General features: G+C 51.2%; 1 protein-coding gene across 1 annotated transcript in view; it reads right to left on the minus strand.

Annotated features, from left to right (window-relative positions):
- The window catches only part of LOC147747197 (calreticulin-like), a 166,136-nt gene that overhangs the window by 36,062 nt on the left and 117,580 nt on the right, over nt 1–12,494 (minus strand). The window lies entirely within an intron of this gene.

Genomic DNA, 12,494 nt, shown 5'->3' on the forward strand with positions numbered 1-12,494 from the left:
GGCGACAAGTCCTGCACCATGCTTCATAGGCTATGCCAGGCGACTTTCCAGCCCCTAGTGTTGCCGGGCCTTACTGCGGACGACGGCTCGGTCATGACCGATCCAGATTTGCTGGCGGCTAGCTTCGCCCGTTATTACGAGGCGCAATACGCTCCTCGAGATCTTTTGATGGCGGACGAGATCGCGTCGTACCTAGATGACCTGCTCCCGCAGGCAATCCCTGACGAGACCAGAACCGCCTTGGAAGCCCCGCTTACGTCCGAAGAACTCGGGGAGGCCCTTGGTCAATTAAATACTGGCAAGGCGCCCGGCCCGAGCGGCTATCCTAGTGAATTTTATATAAAGTTTCACGTCCAGCTGGGACCCCACTTTCGCAGCTCCTTAGAGGCGGCACGTGCTCAGGGTGAGTTGCCACCGGACTGGCGTCATGCCGAAATAGTGGTCTTCTTGAAGCCGGGCAGGGCGCCGGACCGGCACGACTCCTACAGGCCGATTTCCCTTCTCAACATCGAGGCCAAGATCTTGGCGAAGGCCTTGGCGAACCGCCTTTTGCCTCACATTGCTGACCTGGTCCACCCCGACCAGGCCGGATTCATGCCGCACAGGGCCACCCGGCATAATATCCGACGGGCGCAGGCGGCGGTAGACGCCATGGGTACTAGAGATGAACAAGCGGCACTCCTTCTGGCGGACATGGACCGCGCCTTTGATTCGGTGAGTTGGACATATCTGTTCACCTTGTTAACCCGCCTTAACCTGGGGCCTGTCTTCCTGTCATATATCCGTCTCCTCTACACTAATGTCACGGCCTCGGTCCGCGTGGCCGGCGCTTCCGTATCGGTCGCGGTACTCGACAGGGTTGCCCGCTATCCCCCGACCTGTTTGCCCTAGCCATGGAACCCCTGGCGTCGCGGATACGGACAGATGCCCAGCTGCGTGGCTTTGTCTGGAACGATGACCTGACGGATAGGATTGCCCTATATGCAGATGATGTCCTTCTATTCCTCACTGATCTGCGGCGCTCGGGCCCCCGGGTTTTAGAGATCATGCGGGTGTTTGGCGAGGTCTCTGGTCTCCATCTTAATCTGAACAAATCGACCCTGTGGATTTTGGGTGGCGGAGAGGTCGCCGACCCATGGGCCGCCGAGTTGCGTGTGGCGGCGGATGGCCTGAAATATCTGGGCGTTTTTCTTTCGGACTCGCGGGCCGTGGCCTGGGCACGTGGTGTCTTGCCGGTGTGGGAACGGGTCCAGACTGATGTTAAAACTTGGTCCAGAATGCCGCTCACCATTTTTGGGAGGTCGGCCATCTTCAAGATGGTGGCACTGCCGAGGCTTCTATACCAACTCCAAAACTTCCCACACCCCATTGGAATGGAATGGTTCCGTCAGGTTAATTCCGTGCTGGGCCGCTTCCTGTGGGATGGTGGTGCAGCCAGGGTGGCCTTGAAGACGTGCTTTCTGTCCACGTACTGTGGTGGCTTGGCCACCTCGGACCTCCTCTCCTATTACCAAGCGTCTCACCTACTTGTCCTTAATGAATGGTGGTATGGGGACAGGGGTGATCCGGCCTATGCCCTGGAGCGACTGCTCATGGGTGATCGCACGCTTCACACCATTCTTTATTCGGCTCGCATACGCCGTGGCCTGCCGTCGGTCACTAAAGTAGTATTTGCGGTGTGGCGGCAATCCCTACGCCGCATGGGTTGGTGGGGCAAATTAACAGCTGAAACGCCACTATGGCACAATGGCCTGCTTCCGGAACTGGCGGCCCTGGCCGGGTTTGAGGGCTGGGAGGCCATTGGAATCACACAACTGGGCCAGGTCGTGTCAGGCACCACTCTCAAGTCCTTCGAGGAACTCTGCGCGGAGTTCCAGATGCCTCAGTCCCAATTCTTCCGCTACCTCCAGCTGTGGCATGCCCTCGCCTCGAGCATTACCGGCCTCGACTCCCTACCGGAGTTCAGCCCGATTGAGGCAAAAGTGTTTATGGGAGACCTGGGAGACAGGAAGGTCTCTAGGATTTATCAGACGCTTGTTATCCACTGCTCCTCCACTCTCCGCTCCCTTCGGGAAGCGTGGGAGGTGGACGTGGGCGCCCTGGACGAGGACGATTGGAGGGAGGCGCTGGAGTCCCCGCGCGGCACCGCCATTGCGGTCCGGCTCCGCCTGATTCAATTCAAATACTTGCACCGTGCTTATTATACGCGTGAACGTCTGTGGAAGGCTGGCTTGATTGCGTCCCCGGAATGCCTGCGTTGTGGGGCGATGCCTGGCTCCCTAATGCATACGGTGTGGTCGTGTGGTCACCTGACTGGATTCTGGAGGGGCGTGTGGAGTTGCCTGGCTGAGGTCCTGGGTTGGGATCTTCCTCGTACCCACCGGCTGGGCCTGTTGCATATTATGGAAGGGGTTGGGGGCAACATATATAAGCGTCACCTGTTGCTCCTGGGGCTGGTGGTGGCCAAACGAGACCTGGCTCGGGCATGGAAGTCTGTGAGGGCCCCCCCCCTGTCTGCATGGAAGGCTGGGTTAGACTATTTCATGGGCCTGGAGAAGCCGATCTTTGAGGCGCTGGGCTGCAGGAGGACATTTGAACACAGTGACACTTCTGGCCTGCAGCGACAAAGCCCTGGTGGCGCTATACCTGCTTATTCTTTGTATTTTTCCTTTTCTGTTGCCTTTTTGTACACGTGTGGTGGAGGGGTTGGGGGGGAGTGTTGGTACGGGGGGGAGGTGTAGTTGGGGGTTAGAGTAGGCTGCTGGGGCATTTCTAAACTGAGCTTATTTTGTATTTACTTCATCCTTTCTTATATATGTCATAGATGCATTGATGTTGTTGTGGTGATCTTGGTGTGTGGAGATGCCACATTCTTGATACTCCTATGCTCAATAAACTTGGTTTTGAAAAAAAAAAATTGATGACTATACAGTCCCCTTGAATGGATTTGGGGTCCTTACCCACCCAACCCACTCTACGGACTATTATTATTTCTCCTGCCCTGTTGTAGGAAAACTGCTTGTGCCTAACCAACCAAAAAAGGCACTTGTTCCTGAGATCAAACTGGGTTTCCTTCTGTCCTATTTAAGCTCAGGCACACCAGTCAATATGACAACATAAGGAAGTGAAGCAGGGGGCAAATTAATGGTTGGTTGTATTGGTGATCCCTATCCACTACCTTCTACCACTACATGGTCCACCCTAACCCGTACCGCCCCACACTCTAAATGGGCAAGTCTGCTTCTAGTTATAGTCTCCTTATTCAAAACAAGATTAAGAGACTCATTCGTATTAGGGGCGCTCTCTAGTCCAGTTCTAGCCCTCCTCTCTTGGGCCAATTGAATACCTAAAACTTCTGGGTGCCCCATTTGGGACTCAACTGACTCTGGATTGGAGTTCCACACCCCACTAGCAGCTCCACCAACAATTCTTAGCCCATTAGTGTGTGCCGCCTCTAAAGGACCCAAATTGCCCGGAACGGGGTGCCTTACGTTGTCCGTCTGGGAACTACAATCAACCCTTGTCCCTATAGCAGAGGTGGTACTAACGATGCAGGTTGCCTGACTACTGGGGCCGCTTAAGTGGCCAGTACCCAGGAGGTTTAATAGGTGGTCCAGTTCCTCCTTAACAATTACTCTCAATTGTGCCTCTAAGTCCACTATCATCTTCCTTACCCAGATAGGACAATCTAGAGCCGTTTCGTGGTTAGTGGAATTTTTAATCGCTCTCCTAGGAGGAGGTTCCTCTCTATTAGGAGTAAGCTTAGGTATTCTCTTTCTCTTGGCACCTGCCCCATGACATGTTTTGCGATCCCCATTTTTAGGTGATCTATTAGTTGTACCACCCTTATCATTTCCAACATTTACTGACTTCACCACCCCATCACCTACTTTACCACCTCTATTTCTAGATGACCTAGTAGAGATTCCACCATCACCTTATGCTAAGTTCAATGGGAGTGCATGAGGTCAGGGTGGAAGAGACTCTATTGGTCCTATCATAGATTCCATTAAGCTAGGTGTAGATCCAGATGTTACAGCTTGGGGGGAAGTGACTCAGGCACCGTCCAAGAAATATCCGGAGTTAAGGACAGCCGACGCTCCGTCAACTCAATTTCAGTTGTTACCACACCTATAGCCCTCTGGAGCATCCTGTCTATTGAAGTTTGAGTTAAGAGTGGAGAAATGAGGGCTTTAGTGACTTGATCATGGGAAGCAAGCTTTCCCATGATCAAGTCACTAGAGACTGGAGTGGTTACTCCCCCTCTAAACAAACCTTGATAAAAAGATAAAAAATAGAACAGGAGGAAGGTGCAAACAAATCAGCTAAATCATATTCCAACGCCAAGTCATGGTAATTAAAAGTGAGAGTCAATAAAACAATAGTCACCCCCCCAAAAAAAAGAAAGATAAAAAAACAGAACGGCTCCACTAATGCCCCATACAGAACATAACATAACGACTTTTCTGTTGGGAGATGACAAAAATCCTCCTCCTACGGTTAAAGTGATGCCACCAATTGCTGCAAACAAATAAGAATCAAATGGTCACCGCCATACAGCAAAATATCAGTCTGGAATAAGTCATCAACAGAGTGTAAAAGTCTGTGTAGAGAGTCTTACCAGGTGGAATCAGCTACATTCTAAATGCCAAGGGGGGTGGCCCTGCCCTGCCTCTTCCTGGCAATGACGGGCAAGTGGCCCACGTGCGTCCGTCGCCGTGGTGAGTGAGGCTGCTCTTTGTAGAGCAGTGGTAGCTCCTCCCCCTCACCTGTGGCAGCTGTGGCAATGGGGGCGGAGAAGGTGTTGCCTCCTGTTTCACCCTGGGACTTGTGGTCCCACCAGGGTGGATGGTGGCCCCAAAGGCTGCTGTGGGGTGTGCTTTTGGCTGGCAATAGTTCGTAGCCCAGGGCTTATGTTCCCACCAGGGTGTTTATGCCGGGAAAACAAGAAGCAGTGGGCAGCAAGTCACCCTTTCCTTTCAGCACGTCCCGTGCCGCGGTGAGTGAGGCTGCTCTTTGTAGAGAGGAGGTAGCTCCTCCCCCTCACCTGTGGCAGCTGTGGCAATGTGGGCGGAGATGGTGTTGCCTTCTGTTGCACATTGGGACTTGTGGTCCCACCAGGGTGGATGGTGGCCCCACAGGCTGATGTGGGGTGTGCTTTTGACTGGGAATAGTTCATAGCCCTATGCTTATGCTCCTGCCAGGGTGTTTAGGCCAGGAAAAAAAAAAGCAGTGGGCAGCGAGTCCCCCTTTCCTTTCAGCGGGTCCCCTACAATGCATCCTTTACAACGCAGTTTTTACATCGCAACATCCCTACAACGCATTCTTTTACAAAGCATGCCATTACATCACATTTTCAGAAACCACCTTTACAATGCATTCCATTACATCGCATTATACCTTTACAACACATACCTTTACAATGCATACCATTACATAGCATTTAAGGGAAGTGTTGGACAGTATAGGGGTAATAATTACTATTCTAACTCCAGTGAGTGCAACAGTAGGGTAAGTGTTGGATAGTGTAGGGGCAAAAAATACTATTCTAACTCCAGTGAGTGTAACAGTAGGGTAAGTGTCGGATAGTGTAAGGGTACTATGCGTTGTAATGGTTTGCGTTGTAATGACTTGCGATGTAATGCCTCCGTTGTAGTGCCATGCATTGTAATGACATCAGTTGTAGTGACATGCAATGTAATGGCTGCGTTGTAATGACATGCGATGTAAAGGATGTTGCGATGTAATGGCTTCTATGTAAAGGTAGTGTGATGTAATGACTGCATTGTCATTACAGGCTCTAATCTTTTGCCTCAGGAGACGTGGGGGAACCGGGTTGGCACGGTCATATGTTTGTGCAGTCGAGACCTGCCCTGCCTCTAGTTGGCTAGCTTGAGCTAGGCTTGACCGCGACACAGGCAGTGGGTTTCCACTTGCTTCCATGGTGGTTGCCTGGCTGAGCAATCATCTAAGGGAGTAAAACAGCTTGCCGGCTTTCGAGCTGTTCAGTCCTGCCAGATGGATCCCACCTGTTCCCCCTCGGAGGCACACCTCTTGGACACAGTGGACTGCCACAGGGGGAATCTGTTTGCGGGCTTTGGGAGGTGTCTGAAGCGGGGTGCACAGCTCCTGTTTCAGGGTGAGGAACCTTACATATTTGGCTTGGAGGAGCAGTGGGAAATCACACACGGAACAATGAGTAAGGGTAGGCTGCAGAGAGGGGCTCAACAGACAAAAAAGGACCAGTGCATGGCCCAGGGTGCACCGCAGCGGATGGAACTGCTACGTGACCCCCCTCCAATTATAGATCCAACACACCCGGACCCCTGCGGAGCCCAATCCTTCCTGCCATCGAGACAGCTGCTAATTTCTTTCAAGAGATTATTTTTCTAAAAGTGTAAGTATCTTTTTGAGACAGCTGTACAGGCTAAGATTGAAGCTGTGTCCCTTGATATGAGCCTGTTAAGGGTGGATCTCTGGGCGGTAGCGGCGCGATCCTTGGCCACGGAGCAGAAAGTTACGGAGTTGTAGTCAGAGATCTCGACATTGAAAAACACACTGTCTGACCTTTCTGTGAAAACAGCGGTTCTGTAGCGCAGGGCCGAAGATGCGGAAGGTCGCTCCTGCAGATGTAATCTGCGGTTTATTGGTTTTCCTGAGGGAACTGAGGGAAAATACCCTCAACTGTCTTTCTTGTTCATGACTGAGCGCCCACACAGGGCGCTGAACCTAGCTCCCCCCCCCCCCCCCAGTTGGTGCTGCTCCCTGTTTGCTTATTGCAAAAATCCTCAATTTAGAGACCTTAAATGTATTCTCTGGGAGCTCCGTGGGTGGAAGATCCGGCCCTAGACAAGCACATATATGTTGCTCTATCCAGCCACACTGAAAGTCATACATGACGGTCACAACCAATATTTTCCCTACCCCCAAGGTGGTGTGGCCAAAGGTACGGAGTGAGGGGCGGCCCCTGGCATCGATGAGGGCGACTGCTCAGTCCCTGGATTCACAGCGCTCTCTTAGATAGAAGTGGCAAGGAAATCAAAATATCAATCCTACCGCTCCTCCCAGAGGGTTGTGGTGTGACACGATCTTTGGATTTGGAGTACGGTAGTACCGACCATGAATACAGTCGACTGCCTCACATTGACCAGGCACAATTGCAGGTTGAGCGGGAGGAAGCCGGGGCTCAAGTGGAAGTGGTACTACTTCAAATTCTGACTCTAGCACTGGAGAAGTTGTAAAGGACACCCCGCAGGATGCGGTGCCCTGACTTGCTGGATATTTTTTGGTAGACATCTGCACCGTCTTGAGTGGCACCGGAGTGGCTGCGCAGCTTGCCCAAAGAGCTGGATGCTGAATGGTTTGAGGATGTGTGCAGAGTGTGTGTACTGGGAGCGCTCAGTAGCACACAAATTGCTGTGGGAGAGGCACGGAACGGCTGCATAGGGGGGCTCCCCCCTCTGATACTGTGACCATGCGTGAGTGAGACCTGACTGAGTGTTGCACGCCTGCATGGCTGAGGGGGAAGGTGGACTTAAGCGACACACCTCTGGTGCTGTGCTGGGGCCACTCCTCGACCCAGCACAGTCCCGATTTTTGGGTTGCTTGCTGTGTGATTGTTAGGTGTGTGAGTTACTGGTGATTTAGTCTGTGAATCGATTTTCTGTGGTTAGAGACTGATTTTATAACCTGTTTTCTTTTAGGTATTAGTTTACAGTTGGGAGTAGGACATATGAACGGGAGGCACGATTTGTTATTGTGGTGTCTACCCAAGGGTTGGGGGGATGTGTTATCCTAAGGTATATTTTCGCTGACAGCATTGGCGGGGCATTTGTGACATGAAGATGAAAGACTATAGATTACTTTTATGAAAAATTGTAACATGGTATGTTTGGGGCCTTAACTCCTTTGTATAGAGATACAGGTACCCTCTTGTCTTCGTAGACACAGCATTTATATAGCTATGCTGCAGGAAAACACACTTAACTGACTCAGAGGTTTCCAGACTTCAAAAAAAATGGAGTGGTCAGATGTTTTCTGCGACATACTCCACTAATGCCCAGGGAGTGGTTGTTTGGGTGGCCCCTCGGATGCCATTCAGAATACTTGGCAGCAGGGTTGATGTGGAGGGGCTGTATGTTCTGGTCCATGCAGAGCTTGGTGGTAAGGAAATCTGTCTCCTGAATGTTTATGCCCCAAATGTTAATGATGGCACTTTCTATCTGCTTATGGAGACGCTTCTGCTGCCCTATGTGGGGACCCCGTGGTATGGGCTGTGGATTTTTATTGTGTTTTGGACAGCTCCATGGACAGACATCCCCCCAGTTCCCCTCTAAACCGAACATATCGGCCGCACTCAGAGGGGTCACGGACAGGATGGGTTATTTGGACGTGCGGCACTCGATGCACCCGGACCAAGGGGGTTACACCTGTTACAGCCTGCACATACAGTTTACAGAAGATTGGCCCATTCCATGCTCTCAGGAGAGGCAGCTGTGATAGCAATGCACATACAAGTGTTGGGAAGATACCTCTCCGACCCTGCACCAGTACTCCTGGAGTGGGGACCGTGAGGTGCACTCCAGCGTGTCCCTTTGTGGAGTTTACGTCTAGAGGCCCTAAAAGATGACAGGTTCTGGGGAGAACGGAGGGGAGTGACAACAGCCTGCTTTGATGACAATTGGGGGTCCACGGCATGCAGAGGGACAGAAAGGGAAGCTTTGAAGGTGGTAACCAGTGGGGGATGCTGCTGTAGGGTGGGTGGATTGAGATGACAATTGGAGAGGGACTTATTGAGGGCACGGGATGTCCTGACCACTATGCAGGGAATAGAACCCACAGACGAAGCCCAGGATGAGACAATCCTTTATGGTTAGCAAAGGGTGGGCGAAATATGGGACAGGCTGGACTGCCTGGTTCACGTGAATACCACCAACTGCTACAGCGATAGTGGGACAAGTCCAGACGTTTGCAGGCATGCTTCTTGAGCGCGAACCCCACCCCTCGATTATTCTTATGCCCTGGCAAATTGATGGTAGCTACGTATCCACACAACAAGGCATCAAGACCCTCATGTGGAGAAGTGTGGCTCACTGGTTAGAAGCGGCAGACCCTGATGCATAGGTCTGACCCGGGACAAGGGTTCAATTCCCGACGCGGCAGGGTCTTGGGCTCAATGTCCACGGACTCGGTAATTCTCGCCTTGGTGCCTACTCTAATCATGGGTCTCACTCTGCAACTCTGGGCAGTAGCTTGCTTAATCTCCACAATGGCCCCGAAAGCGCTGGGATGCCTGGCTTCACCTTGGGGGTGCCCACTAGGGGGCATCTCACAGGGAAAGCCAGGAAGGGTTCCACAGCGGTATACAGCGCCAGGATGCCTGAAAGGTGATAGTGCGCTTTACAAGTATACATACATTTACATTTACATTTACATGTATGCTCACCATATCGTCGGTATATAGGGAAGAGGTTAACAGAGCCCAAAACATCTTGGTGGGTTTCCTGGATGACTTGACTCACCCCAGCCTCACTGACGGCCAGCGCGAAGGTCTCGTGGAAAAATCCGCCTCGAAGACCCGACTAAAGCGGTGACCAACATGGCTCACTGTAAATCTCCTGGTCCTGATGGTCTGCCGGTGGAGTATTTCCAGTCCTACGCAGACCTCCTACCCCAGCGCCTTTTGGAGACCCTGGGCGGTCGGGGTCGCTACCGCCGTCGACAAGGGAAGCCCAAATTGTTATGCTCCTTAAACCAGGTAGTAACCTGTGTGTACTAGGCTCTTACCAGCCATTATGTTGGGCGTCAATACCAAAATACTTGTACTAGCACTCCATTTGAGCAGAGTAGTGATGCATCTGGTCCACACAGACCAATGTGGTTTATGCCAGGTCGTGGTACGCACACGAACCTGCATAGACTGTTCCATGTCCTGCATGCCACGGAGACCATGGAAGTCAGCGTTGTAGCCCTAGCCTTAGACATCAAAAAGGCTTTTGATACTCTAAGGTGGAACTATCTGTGAGAGGTTTTGGCACAAATGGGCCTCTGCAAGGAATTTATTTCCTGGGTGCGACTACTGTACAGTCTCCCGACTGCCAGGATCTGACAACGGTGGTGAGATTTTGGAACCTTTCCCCATTCATCGTGGCATGGGACAGGGTTGTCTGCTGTCACTTTTTGTTTGTCCTGGAAATGGAACCTTTGGCGATCCCACTCCGACAGGACATGTCTTGCTGGGGGGTTGTTGTGAGTGGCAGGGTTCACGTCGTGTCTCTGTACGCGAATGATGCCTTGCTTTATATAACACATCCAGAGAGGGCACTACCTGCTCTACTAGACATCTTGGTGGAATTTGGTGAGGTCTCAGGACTGAAGGGTAACAATCAGAAATCGGCTATGTTTCCACTTGCAGCTTTGGCTGGAAAGGAAGTAGCAGACCTCCCCCTGACTGAGTTCCGATGGGAATGTGGCCATTTCCGGTACCTTGGAATCCAAGTGGCACACTCAAACGACAAATACGCACTGAATATGGAAGCATTCCCTGCTGATTTACGGTCCTCTATCAACTTCTGGAATCACCTCCCCCTCTCTAATATGGGTCGTGTGGCATTAGCTTCAATCGTCCTTCTGCCATGCTGTCTTTACATCCTCCAGAATTCCTTCTGCACTATTCCCAGGTCCATGTTTGAGACCCTAAATAGCCTTATTGTCATTCTGGTATGGGCTGGGAAGTGTAGCAGAGGTAAACTGGAGATTTTTAAGCTGGACAAAGAGCTGGGTGGTCTGGGCCTCCCTGGCCTGCGTCTTTACTATCTTGCCGCTCTCCGCCAATACTTGGCCCAGTGGTGTGCGGAGGGGCCTCATATAGAGAAAGAGCTCCTAGCAGACTGGGGATTGGAGAATAGTCTGCCAGAATGTCTTATGAAGGGGTCCAGGATTACCCATTTGTGGTTCAGCAGGTTGCATGGGCTTGGGAGGGAGCTGTCTCCTTGGTGCTAAGGACGGCTCCATACGCATGAACACTGCCCTTACAATAGCTTCATAGTTTCCACAATATTCAGTCACTGATGAACCTGATGGAGTGGTTTCCTGGGGTCGTCTCATGGCAGGAGATCTGTACCTCAATGTAACTTTTATTTCCTACACCAATGCACAGGAATGCTTAAAAGTCCGAGCGGGACACTTTTTAAAATATGCTAAAATTTCCCGCACCGCACACGAACTCTGGATACCCTTACCCGAGGAACCAATGGAATCTAACACTTTGTTGGTATTCCTTGACCCAGGCTCCTTCAGGGGACTGATCTTCCACCTCTTCGGGGCACTCAAGGCTAACCGGTCCTATTGACATTTCCAGTCTTCTGGACAGATGGTCAGCTGAGCTGCCGATCCCTCTCACGGAGGGTGAATGGAAGCGTGCAATTGCAAAGGTTAGGGAGGTGGCTAGTAATGCATGCTTTAAACTTATACAATTTCATTATTTACACCGTACATACTTGACCCCCGACAGACTGGCACAGTTCAGTGTGCTGCATTTGCATGGAATGCTTCTTTGAGCCGGCGGCATTCACACACTTGACTTGGGACTGCCTACATCTCCATTCTTTCTGGTTGGGAATTTTGCAGATGCTCTGGGAGGTCACGGGACCCAGGATTGAGGCGACAATCAAACATTGTCAACTCGGGGTTTTACCGACCCCCAAAGTTAGGGCCAAGATGCAACATAAGTTTGCAGGCTTGAGATTGGTGCTGGCTAGGGGCTGCATTGCAATCCATTGGTCTCACTGGGCGCCCCCTCCCCCTCTAGTTGGAAAGCAAACGTGCTGGAATGAGGAGTGGTGGAAGAGAGACACCTACGCATAGTTCATACGGATGAGAATGCCGATCAGGACCTGGAGACATGAGGGCTACTATTTGACAGATTACAGGCCACGCTTTCATACAGTCGGGAACCCCTACCTCCTGGGTTAAAGAAACTGGCGAGTACACTGGTCATGCAGACTCCATCAGCCAACATAGCCGGATGGGTACGGGAGGGTGGAGATGATTGTCTGGCCTCGACGGTGGGGCATGGGTTACAGTAAATAATCTACTAGCAGCAACAATACTCTCTCCTGTCCCGGCCATCATCCAGTCCCTCTCTTCAAGCAGACCCTTAGCATATGGCCCTGTATACCTGTTACCATACAGATTGTAGTTTCATCCACGGGGAAGGACGGGGATGGACATAGTTTTGGGATTTTGTCAATCTAGGTTGTCTGCGAATACATTTTACTGCACTGTCCTGTCAATCACTGCCTAGTTCCTTAAAGTCATTTTTTCATTCGAATTTGTATTTCCTTATGGACTGATCGTGGCAGAAGTAAAACAGTAAAATTTATCTTTTGAACCTTTATTTTCTGCGTAGTTAGCCCTCTAACAGACAATCAATGGCAGAGAAAAAGCAAAAAAAGAGATGCAAAACTCAAAAACTGTGCTTTATAAAATTAGTT

Source organism: Lissotriton vulgaris, chromosome 1_1, assembly GCF_964263255.1.
Source record: "Lissotriton vulgaris chromosome 1_1, aLisVul1.2, whole genome shotgun sequence".
NCBI lineage: Eukaryota > Metazoa > Chordata > Amphibia > Caudata > Salamandridae > Lissotriton > Lissotriton vulgaris.